The following is a 12,936-nucleotide window of genomic DNA, read 5'->3' on the forward strand; positions in this document are numbered from 1 at the left end:
ATCGCTTTACCAGAGCACAATGCAGGATCTGCCAGATGGAATCATTGACTTCCTATCGACAGCGCAACTCCCACGGTTAGACCCTAAACAAGGGAACAAGCTAGGAGAGGAAATCTCGCTAGGAGAGATCCGAACAGCGAATAAGCATATGGCTAGGCGGAAGACGACGGGAGCTGATGGCATCCCTGTGGAGTTTTATGCGGCGTATGTGGACCTCCTTGCACCGCATTTGTAGTCGGTGTATAGAGAAGCATGGGAACTGGGTAGGTTGCCATCGACTACTAGAGAAGCGATCATAGTGGCGCTGTTAAAGCGAGGTGGGGATCCTTGCTCTCGATCGGCTTATCGGCCACTTTTAATGCTCACGATCGATTACAAAATTCTAAGATTCTTGCAACGCGACTTTTGGGACACATGAGTGCTTTGGTACACCCAGATCAAGCGGGTTTCATCCCCACCAGGAACACAGCGACGTGTATACGTCGGCTGATTAGGGTTATGGGTGAAGGACACGATCGGACGCCGGGCACAGTGGTGTTATCGGTCGACATTGAGAAGGCCTTCAACAGCGTGGAATGGCCGTATTTGTTTCAAGTGTTGAGGGAATTTGGCCTGGGGGATCAGTTTGTACGGTGGACTCAACTGTTATACGACTCTGCTACAGCTCTGGTCCGAACGGGGCGTGCATCTCAGCGGCATATTAGGTAGAGAGGGGTACCCGCCAGTGTTGTTCCTTATCACCGTTATTGTTTGCCCTGGCGAATGAGCCGCTGGCCGCACATGCTAGACTGGGACGGACTTATGAAGGCTTATCGCTATGGGGGGAGGTCCACTACATCTCCCTGTATGCGGACGATTTACTGCTGTACCCGGCGGATGTAGATGGCTCTCTACAGGGTGCCAGAGTCCTGCTTCAAGAGTTTGGCCGTCTCTCAGGGTTAAGGGTGAACTGGAGTAAGACCCGTTTGTTCCCTTTGGTTCCGGAGGACTAGGTGCCTCAGATTGTGGGGGATATACGATGGGAGCCTCAATGTTTACCTTACCTGGGTGTCCAGATTCATCACACCCAGCCCGACCTCTTGGAAGGCAACGTGGGCGGGGCGATGAGGGGGCTCCGGAGCAGTATGGCATTCTGGCGCACCCTTCCTCTATCAGTGGCCGGGAGGGTGGTATTGTTGAAGATGGTGGCGCTTCCACGTTTGCTCTACTTCTTTCGTATGCTACCTGTGTGGATCCCAGCGTCCTTCTTCCAGAGGCTTGGGGCCTTGATCACAGGTTTTATCTGGGGTTCGGGTAGAAGGCGGGTTGCACTAAATACCCTGATGCGGCCGAGAGCAGAGGGGGGACTAGCGGTCCCCGATTTTGAATGGTACTATCTGCCGGCGCTGCTACAGTGGCTCACGCAGGCGGGGCCCGAGAGTTTAGAGGCCCAGAAGGACCACAGGGTAGGGTGATTCCCTGACATGTATTGTCCTTTATAGTTCTCCAACAGAAGATTGGTCTTGACCAGCTTACTCTTGAGGAGCGCACTCTCCGTTTATGCTGGAACCGGAGCCAGAAACGAGCAGGAATTCCCTGTCCATATGCCCTGGAGATTCCTCTGGGCATGTGCACAGCCCTTCCACATGGAGGGGATTGGTCTGCGCTGGCTGTTTGGGAGGAGCTTGGGATCCATATGCTAGGGGATTTATACAGAGACGGAGCTCTGTTATCATTTCAAGACTTGCAGAGCACTTTTGAGTTGCCACGGGGTGACTATTTGCTGCACGCCGCCTTAATAGCAGGAATTCAACGGCAATGGAAAATGGGGTTATTGGAACCCCCGACTTCATTGGGCTGCCAATATGTAACCATGGCAGCAGGTACATTTAAGGCTATCACTTGCCTCTATAGGCGACTGTCGACCGAGCGGCTTCCTCCCCTTGATGCTCTAAAAGGTAAATGGGAGGCGGATATTGGTAAACCCATACCGGAGACGAAGTGGCCTCAATTGCTACGGCGTGCTTGTAAGGGTACGCGCAATGCCAGGTTCCAATTAGTTCAATTCTTTACGTTACATAGGGCCTATTTGATGCCGGTTAAAATCTTACGGTATTTCGGGGGCTCCCAATCACAGTGCCCAAGATGTAACGCCGATGGAGTGGATTTCAGTCACATGTTCTGGACTTGTACGGGGCTGGGGACATACTGGGAGGAGGTGGTGACATGTTTAAATCAGGCGACAGGACGCACGATAGAGGCAGAGATGAGGACTTGCCTATTACGCTGGTTCCCACATACCCCCAGCACTAAGATTACTAGTAAGTTTTATGATTTAGGGTTAATAATGGCGAAAAGAGAGCTTACTATGCACTGGAAGTCGAAGGCAGGGCCTACTTATCTGAGATGGAGAGCAAGCTTTTTAAACTGGGCGGGTAGTGAAGGGACACTTCGTTTGCAACTAGCTAGGCGCACTGCTAATGAAAAGGCATTAGAGGCAGCAAGGGCTTGCGGGGCTTTGGTTACAGAACTCCAAATACCTACCGGGGATGATGAGGAAGAGGATGTAGAGTCAGATCAAGGGGAGAGAGCGAGGGTAGCGAACTCATAAGAAACATAGTGAGGAATGGAGTACCAAGTAGCACTGCGAGGAGGGGCCGTATTGCATATTCCAGGCTTAGTGGTACTAGCGTGATAGTGCGGAGATGCAAGGAACATATACTTAATTAACGGAACATCCTGTTTGTTTTTTCCCTTTTTTCCACTTTCTTTTCCCCTGATGGATGGGTTGGGAGACAGGGTGGTTCGGTAGCTATAGATTGAGCCAGATAGACTGGGCACACCGACAGGGGGTGGGGGTAATGGGGAGGGGGGTTAGGACTGTTGGGGAAGAATTCAGTTAAGTGACTTTAGATGACATATATTATGATTGATGGGCCATCTGCGTAATGGCTGTAAAAGAGATGAATATTTGAAAGTCATGCATGCTACAGAAAACAATAAAAATTATTTTACAAAAAAAAAAAAAAAGTAAGTGGGTGCCACAACATGGGCTGCAGGACCACTAGTAGCATTTAATTTACAGGCCTGGGGTACATACAGTACTTCTTCACTAGGGACGTGTAAGTAAATTAAATGTGCAAATTCAGGATAAGCCATGTTTTAAGGAGTGAGCACAGAGTCCTAAGGCCAGCAAGAATTAGAGCAGCAAAACTCATTGGAAGAGGAAGGCAAAACATTAGAGGGAAGACCACCCTAAGGCTGGGAAACGTCAAAGCCAAGTTAAGGTCCTACTGTGGCATCACAAATGGCTTGGGAAGGAACACGTGTCACACCTTTAATAAATCTCATCCCAAATGGTGATTTAAACAGGGACGGTTGGTCTGGTAAGTGCAGAAAGGTCGAAATGGCACACAGATAACCTTCAATACTACCCACTACAAGGCCTTGCTGAGCAAAAGATAAAACAAACAACATTCAGACACCTTTGCTCTTAAAGTATCAATCTTATGATCCCCCACCTCAGTCCAGAAATTTGTCCCAGTGTCTGTCATAAATGGAGTTCAGTGGTAAGGATGACATTGACCACCTTAGGCAGTAGATCAAATGGTTTCAGTTGCCGCTGCTCAATCTCAACTCGTATAGGTGGATTTGCAGATTCATGTGCGGGACCTTACCCTGTTGCTGAGACAGAAGTTCATCTCGGTGGTAGCCTGATCAAAGTTCAGATGCTCATGGTCAGAAGTTCTGGGTACCACACTCTATTGGCCCAATGCAAAACTACTAGAATGACTAATCTAGCCGATTTCGATCTTTTTCAGAATCGGAGGCAAAAGAGGCAGGCGTGGAAAGACGTAAAAAAAGTCCAGAGATCCATTCCAGACAAAATTCATCTTCTAACTAGTGCTTTTGTGGAAATGCCAAGTTGCAACACGTTTGACAATGCATGTTCGACAGTTGCAAACATTTCTAGCCAGGGTTCTCTCTACTGTTGTAAGATTACCCGTGACACCTTAAAATGTAAACGCCACTTGAGATCTGCCAGACCCTCATTGCTCAGCTCATCGACTCTGGCATTTAGAGTCCCAACAAGGTGATTCCCGATGAGGGGCACTCAAACTAACAACAGAAGCTCAGATCGTCTTGGCATAGGACTCAGTGCCTCAGACCCTCTTAGAATAAGACTCAGCCCTGTTTGCTGCAAAACCACTTGGCAGTGGTGGTTGTCCATAAGAGCCTGTCCTATTCTCCCCCGATGGACAGCAGGAAGGCCTTCAGAGCTAAATGAAGACAAGAGTCCTCTGACCTCCACCTCCTCCAGATAACCTCCACAGCCCAGCAAGGAAGCATCCGTCATCACCGTCTACTCTGGTTGGGGAAGGGCAGATGACCAACCACTGGACCAATTGAGTTTGAGCAACCAAAACTGTAGGGCATGAGCCGTCTTCTCAGAGATATGGGTGACCATTTGTCATATTTTCTCGATGTTGGGCCAATGGGAATTTCAGATTCCCTTGCAGAGGCTGCATATGCCACTTAGCATAGATTACAAGAAGGATGCAGGAAGCTAAGAGGCTACAAAGCAGCTCTCATAGGGATCCAATTTTGAGGTTGAAACATCAGGATCATAGCCTGAATATCCATGACTCTTTGCAGAGAGAAGGCCCTGAACTGCACTGTGTCTAGGATAGTGCCAATGACTGAAACCTGTGAAGGGGTCATGTGCGACTTTGGCTTGTTCATAGTGAACTCCAATGATGTCAGGAGGTTTCCTGTAATTTGAAGGTGATCTATGACTGACTGTGACAAGCCCACCTTCAAAAGCCAGCCTTCGAGGTAGAAAGAAGAGAGATATCCCCAACCTCAGAAGTTGGGAAGCGACCACCGCCATCACTTTTATTAACACCCTAAGGGCGCTGGTGAGGCCAAAGGGCAGCAGAGCAGACTGAAAATGCGCTTTGCCTTACACAAACTTTAGATAATGTCTGTGGGACTGCAGGACTGGTGCATGAAAAGGTCTTGGAGCCAGAATGGAAGTCCATACCAGTGTTGGTACAGGGCTTGTATTGGGTCTTAAGTAGTCAGAGGCACAAAAGTTGGATCTCCTAGCAGTAACACTACTGGGTGCCCTTGTGGTCTATAAGCACGCTAGAAGGAACAGTGCGTGAACCAAAAATCTGCAGCATGGCCTCCTTGAAGGCTTCAATCTGCTGCAGCATCATTAATAGCCCGGGAAACTCGGGGCACACTAGAATCATTTGAGAAATTAGATCCATAAGTAAAGGCCTGCAGGATGAATGATTCACATTATGATGCCCTCACGCCTTCTCTGAAGATTCAGCTTTTCAGGATAAGGTTGAGTATTGCTTCACTTTTTATGTTTGTGCTTGGACTTATAATTTTACTTACCAGAGGATATTGAGCACAAAGTTGACCACTCGCGGGACTGAAACTGCGTAAATCCTGCTTCAAGTTGCTGGTGCAAAGGCTGAAACTTTTTCTTGTGTTAAGCAGCAGACAGTTTAGCCTCCTGGTCCTGGATCACATTTGGAGGGACTCCCAGTGTGAGGGGTGAGAAGACTGCTGCTGCGCAGATCGGGTCGTTACCAGTGTAGATTCTAGTCAGCCTCACTCCTATATGCCAGGAAAGAGCCCCTGTGAAGATAGCCATAAACTGAGTGCTACATGGGTGAGTGAAGCCTGTGTGGCGCCGGCTTTAGTGACCCTGTATGCCAGAGGGACCACTGTGAAAGTGTTTGCCAGATAAAAGGGCTGAAGGGTGTGCAGAGCCTAGCGACGACCCTGAATGCCAGGAAGGGCTGCTGTGGTATAGACTACCATGTGGTGAGGACCTGCGCCTTGGCCTTGATAGTAGGGGCTGCCGATACAAGAGAAGGACAGGACTTACAGTGCAGGAGGAGCACCTCGAATCGCTGCTGGAACAGGCCGCATAAATTCAGAAGAGAACCCGCATGCAGAATACTATTGTACCTCCAGCATGAAGCAGGTGCTTCGAACAGGACTAGAGCATTGTGAATGCTCACGGTTGGGGCATCCGCTGAGACACTGCAAGCTTCCTCGCTGCTGGAGTGAGTGAGACTGGTTATGGGCATGTTGTGCAGGAGAGACTGGTGTGTGTCACTATATTCTGCACTTGGAGCACCGAGGTCAAGAAGATTATTAACCGGCACTGGCAAATAGTGAGATAGGCATTGCGGAACCACCCATGCATTCTTTTAGAAAAAGCAGAAATATAAGGGGATTATGATGTGAAATCATTATTTCCGATGAACCCTAGGGACACCCAAACGACACTTTGAAATATTCCACTGGTTCTGGAACACTTTGAGTGTGTGACATGCAAGGCTTGTTCCCTGCCCAAAGAACTCAAACAATGCTCCTATAACAACTACACTCAAAACACACAAACTGCAATTCAGTTGGTGTAATGTATGCGATTGTTTGCCCCTGTGATTTTCTATACATTGGGCAAATGATCCAGAAGGTCCAAATACAGATCTTACAGCATTGCAGCAGGATCCGCTGCAATGTCCAGGGTGCACCCCTTGTTGAACATTTCACCACCTTCGGACATTCGGCTGAGAGTCTGAGGTGGTGAGTTATTGCAAAGGTCATGACCAACCCACGGGGCGGGGACTTTACCAAGGTCCTGAGCACAAGTGAATGCAAATGGATCCACATTTTTGACACGGTTCACAAAGGCCTGAACGAATACGAGGACATTTCGAGACAAATCGCTACCTTGAATAATGGCTAGGCACTACATCCTCTCATTTGTATATATAGTACTGACCAATAGAGTCTTTCTGCCGGACCACTGATATGATGAACTACCCAGTATAAGTCTCACTGCATTATCTGTTATTCTTTTGTCTACATTATGTACAATGTAATAACACTGTATTATTTGTATCATTTTATGTTTGTATAAATTCTACCTTTTGTTATTTATTCCTTGGTGTCGAGTAATGTACTTTATTCCTTGGTGTCGAGTAATGTACTATCACCTGCCCAATATACTGTGATGTAGTTGCAGACTGGGTTCTTTACTCCTTTTGAAAAGATTCTATTCAACTGATAAACTCGGGTTAACGCTCTACCACCAGTTATTAGTTGCCATTCTCCAAGCCCTGCTTCAGAGTCTTTCCTTTAGTCTACCGGATCGAGGAGCCCGGGACATAACCAGTCTGTCTTCCATGTACCAATCTTGACGGCATGCACCAGACGGCGACGTGCACGTTGTCGGCATAAAGTCAGTTGCGGTACATCTCTAAGTCGCTTGAGAGTCCGACGGATGCAGTTTCGTCCCTGAGTGGCCCATTACAAGGTAAATCTACCCCCGATCAGGCCACACCATGGTCTTTTGCTTGTTTCACAGCCACCTGGTTAAGATACTTGTTGGCTTACTTTCAGAACTTTTAGACGATTTGTACACCATATGCATGCCAATTCATTGTACAGTCTCTTCAGTAATGGTGTATCCTTGTGATTTAAGTCTACTACATTTTTAAAGTTCACAGACATTCCTTCCTTGCCTGAACCTTTCCCCTTAATTGTGGTTTGTCAAAGTTGTGGTAGTAGGACTTAGGTTGTGTCCCGCTTGTATTGTGTTAAAACGTTTCTTTATGTACTTATTGAATATTAAATTCTGTCCGGCTGGACAAAGAATACAGAAGCTAGTCTATATTTATTGCCAATATTCAGTAACTGTCTAGGGATCGCTGTCTTTAGAAATTACTTTCAGAACCCAGCGCCTGACCCATGTAGGCCTCACACTGCACGTTCCCGGCGGATGAGACATTTTTGAGAGACACCAATGCTAACTGTCCCACTCCTTTGGGTACAACAACAGGTAATCAACTCCGCAGGTGATATGCCACTTGGGCATGGGGATCCAGTAGTTAAGGCCTATTCCTTATTGTATGCTGCTTAATCCCCAGGTTAACAGATTACAGTGCCTCATTATAGCAGCAACTTGTCAATAAGGGCTCACGCAGCAAGACCGCAGCGGGTGAGTTTTATCCACAAGGCACCTCACATGTTTATTGTATGTCCATTAGTACACCGGTGTTTTCCGAACAGTCGGTTTTGTAATCTGTTTAGAATCCTGGGGTGATTCGCCCCCTGCATTTTGTTACTGCATTTACTGATTTATTGGATTGATTACGACCTATCGGACGGTTGTGGTTGGGTGAGTGTTTTAACCTCTATAACTCATGACTCTGATTAATTGACTGAGTCCTGCTAGCACATCCATTCAAAATTGTCTGCATTTAGGTCACCTTCTGATTACTTGGTTCTTTCCTAGGTCACCCCCTCCCCCCCTCCCGGTCCTGAGGAAGACCCGCTGCCGAGGAATCTACCTACCCATTGGTTCTAGGGACGAAACTTCGACAACCCCCCCCGCCCCCCCCCCCCCCCCCCCCCCCCCCGGTGCCTACACCCAGCATCCACCCCCACCACTACTACCATCTGAAATCAATTTTCATGTTACAGATTCAAAAGTGATACTGCGATTGTGATTAGGGGTAGGCCCACCAGAGTAGGGGTACCAGCCTATTCTGTAAATATATGGTCGGGATCCCTTGATTGAAAATATTTCAACTTGGACTGTGTAAATATTCTTTGATGCACTCTTACCTTCCATTGCTATCTCACACATGAGCACTTATCTTTCACCCCTTCTCCCTTTCTCCTTTGAAACAACCGTGCAATACAGCTTGCCCCATGAACATTATTCATGTTTTGGGTATGAACTATAAATTGATGTTTGCTAATTAATTTATCTCTGGTGACTTTTGAATTTTGTTGGGATGTGCTTACATTTGGAAATGTTATACTGAATTCCGTACAATATATGTACTGATTGAAGTATGTTCTAATTTGTCAGGGACCAACTGTTTTCCTTACTGATTGACACCCAGGTCCTTTGACACTTAACTGGGTTACCCCATTATCTATAATGGGCTCTGTGGGATGGCACTGCGGCTCCAAGTCATTTTTTACTACTTTGCTGACAATCGGAGTGGGCTTTTGAATTATGGTCTACTACTAGTGAGCATGCCCTGGATGCAGCCACCAGTAAATGAGGAATACCCCCTGCCATATTACAAAGATCGGGTGGGTCGGGGATTTGCCAGCAACACATTAGAACCCTGACCTCAAGAGGAAATTAGTTATTGTTTATACAGGTCAAAACATTGACTTGAATGCATAGAGTTAGAGATAGAAAAACACCTCATTTTATTATAAAAATAATTATTCCACTGGACATTGATTTATTGACATTGCTGTGTACTCGGAGTTAGGAGTTGTGTTCACTAACCTGTATTCATCCTCACCTCCTTCTCCCTCCAAGGGAGCCATGGACTGTTCGATAGCTACCTATGAGAAACAAGTGCAGAAGGAGTGCTTGACCCAGTTGTTCAGGATCCATAGTATGGCAGGCCCTGGGACATCAGTGGTATAAAAGGCCTCATCCCACACGGTTGGGCCAGGTAACCCCTGCATGCCCTGTTGATCTCTTAACCATCAATAAACCGGGAGCATTCATCAATTTTATGTCTTTGGTTTTCTACAAGGGCCCTCAGTTGCTCATAGATCACTGGATGCATTTTCCCCAAAGTTTATTATTTCCTGACGATTAAGGGTATATGGCACTTGAGAGATGGAAGGATTCAGGAGCTGTTTACATGAAGCGAAGCAGTGCTTGGTATGGGCCTGGCTCCTAGGTCTGTTGAGGTGTGTGAAAGCTGATTTGCACATTACTTCAAGTTGTATTAGTTGTAGTAGTAGTGGTGGTGGTAGTGCTGATTAATTACTCTGGGACGCTAGACAGCGTGGCCTCAAGATGGCCACATTTGTATGAGACTCTTAGGGCGCAATCTTAGCTAAGGCATCTGCTGGTGCCGTATGAGGTAGAGATTGGTCTGTAATAATGATGGTGGGGTACCTACTTCCTATGATGCAGTGGGGCCCTTTAAGTATTCCAAGTCAGATGAAGGGAAATATATCTACATCAAAGGAGACTTCAAACTCAGAGCTACTGAGGTGAAAGAATGTCTCCAGCATAAAAATGCCAACATGAGAATCATCAACAGTTTGTAGTTCGATAAGTCAAAAGGGCAGAGACCAGTGTGCAGAGATGCTGCTCACACTAGCCCAAAAGACGGTGGCGACTGCCAAAGGAGTGCATTGTGGGACAGCAAGGTTGATGCCTACCTTAAAGGTGCAGTGATCATTTTCAGCCTTTCAAAAACTGCTTCTGCCACTTTCCTCACACTTTTTCTTTATAAACGTTTCAGCAGCAGAGTTTTCAGCCCGTACATTTACACACATAGCATTTCTCATTTAAATTGTAAAAGCACTGGTTCCATGTAGACAGATATGAAAATGGGGTTTTGAGATATTTCTTGTCAAAGTGGATAAAGAGCATTTTAGGAACGTCTGAGTTACTATCCTTACTGTCAATTCTTTATTGTTGTAGCTTAATTTTCACTGTGAAGACAACTGAGGTGAAGGTTGTGAGCCAGCAAGGTTCATGTCTGGGACGACATGCAAATGACAGGTACTTTTTTTGTCTATTCATCCATCAAAGTAAGTGGACGCCGGCTAAAGACTCACTGATTACAAACAGCTTCTGATGATAACTATTGGTACCGAATTTTATTGCATCTTTGCATCCATTTATATTTTTTTATATCGTGAATTTCTCCAAAAAGCTTGCATAAATCACTTATAATGCAAAACACTGTAGAAAGTTTCCGTTATTAGTGTCAAATAAAGAACAAATGCAGATGAGAGGTCAACATGTCTTACGACAAAGCAGATAAGTTACCATTACTGCTGTCAAAACTTGAACCTCTTACATTTGAAAATAGCGAGCAGGGGTTTTCTAAGCATTTGAAATTAACCAAACTGACTTATTGATAGTCACTACTCATAATTACGGACCTGTAAATGTGATGGAAACATTTAATGTATTAAACAATTACTAAAGAGGAAATAAACAGCCTATTCACATTTTTGTCTAGTACTTTTAAATATTATCCAAAGCCCAAGATCTCTGAAAGTGAAGTGGTTCAAAATGGCAATCCACAATACACCTTTAGAATCAATGAGCCAGCACTTTCTAGCTATGGAATCCTAACATTTACAAAGCTACCTCATTACTCAGAAACAAAGAATATAGTGACAATTAGTATGGTCAGCACCTTCTTTGCTTCTTACAGACAGGCCACTCTAGGCTAGGCCTACGAGCAGGAACTGCCAAGCAGATACATTTCAAAACCCCATTTTAGGAAAAGACATCCTTTGTCAGGAGTTAAAGACTTCGGCAGTAATGGTGGAAAGTATGTCAAAACATCAGGGTAAAAATATTGTGGTTCCAAAAAGATGGACGCCTAAATATCAGGAACCAACATGCTATGAGGAAACCTAGACACTGAAGTGAGGGGGGAGGAGACAGAGCTCCTTTAGATATTCTACAAGATTTTTTGGTTGGCAAAAAACTGCTGTATAGCCTGCACTGCAATTTGGTGGATGTCAGGGATGAAGTAAGGGACTGCAAACTTGTTTGCGAAAGGTGAGATGCCCATTTGTCTTTCTTGGATTACTCTTTCAGGTGGGATGATAATAGCCAGGTGCAAAAACCTCGTGCCTCTGTTGCGGGTGCTGCAGGATGTAGTCTACGCTGCTGTGAAGAGAATCACTCTACACAAAGGAATTGTATGGAGAACACTCTGGAAAGGAGAATTGAACTACCAACACCTTCACTGCCGTTTCAACAGTGGATCCACAACTCCGGTCTGCCAGATGTGCGTAAAGGTGGAGCCAACTATGTTGCTCCAGTCCCAAGTCCTCTATGGCGAAGAAAGGAAGTGCCCTGCAGAGTGCTCAGAGGACTGCTGAGCAGCCAGGGTAGGTTGGAGTCTGCCTGGCAGCCAGTCTCCCAGAGGATATCACCTAAAGTCTGGATCTCTTGCTGGATTAAATGTGAATCTGTCCTGAATCTCTCCCTGCCGAGAGGGAAAGTAACCCGCTTATCCTGCAAGACAAGTGACTGCCCACAAGGGAGTGAGGAACATCGTGTCCCATGTGGCTGTGGGGGGTCCAGTAGAGCAGACTCTAGAAAAATGATTTGGGAGGACTTAAGTTCCAGATAGTTACCCAGACGCTCCTAATGATTCCAGAAGTTACAGTGATTCCATGGTGAAGCATCTGCCAAGGCCTGGTACTGTTATGGTGTGCTGCCAAATTCTGATCGGCCTATGCAGAGCTGCATTTGCCAAATTGTGACTGGCCTGAGCTGGTCTGAAATGACCAGATTTGTGATCTGCCCAGGTGAGATGCACTTGTTGAATTCTTCTTCGGCCCATGTGGGCCATATCTGCTTAATCCGGGACTAGCGCATGTGAGATTGTAACTGCCAAGTGTTTTTGGCATTGTTGGGCTTTGTATCTGATCCATCTGAGCCAGTGTTGCTCCATCTGCTCCCTATAGAGATCCTAAGGCAGGGTACTTACCAGTGCCCCAGGCAAGACTGCATCATCTAAGGACTGCTGCTTGGAGCACCCTGTAAGAAGAGCCTGAGCAGGCATGACACCGAACAATGCACAGTGCCCCGATCAAAGGTACTCCAGACCTGCCCTCCAGTGTGCTGCTGCTCTTTGGAGTGTGTGTTATAGAAAAGAGGGGTTCCAGAACTTTACAGGGGAGCCATATATGGATACATCAAATTTTTCATTTTCTCAATGCCATCCTATCACGAACAGTGTTACAAATCACACTTGTATCAGGTGGCGGTAGGGTATTGGTCTACGTTTCGACCCTGGGGCGGTAGGGGTGCTATCCCATACAAAGCGGGTCTCCTTCAGGACGAAGGGGAGTGGTGGGCAAGGTCATGTGCGCGTAGCGCAAGCTTTGGTATGCCTCTCA

The sequence above is a fragment of the Lissotriton vulgaris genome, chromosome 8, assembly GCF_964263255.1.
Source record: "Lissotriton vulgaris chromosome 8, aLisVul1.2, whole genome shotgun sequence".
Lineage (NCBI taxonomy): Eukaryota > Metazoa > Chordata > Amphibia > Caudata > Salamandridae > Lissotriton > Lissotriton vulgaris.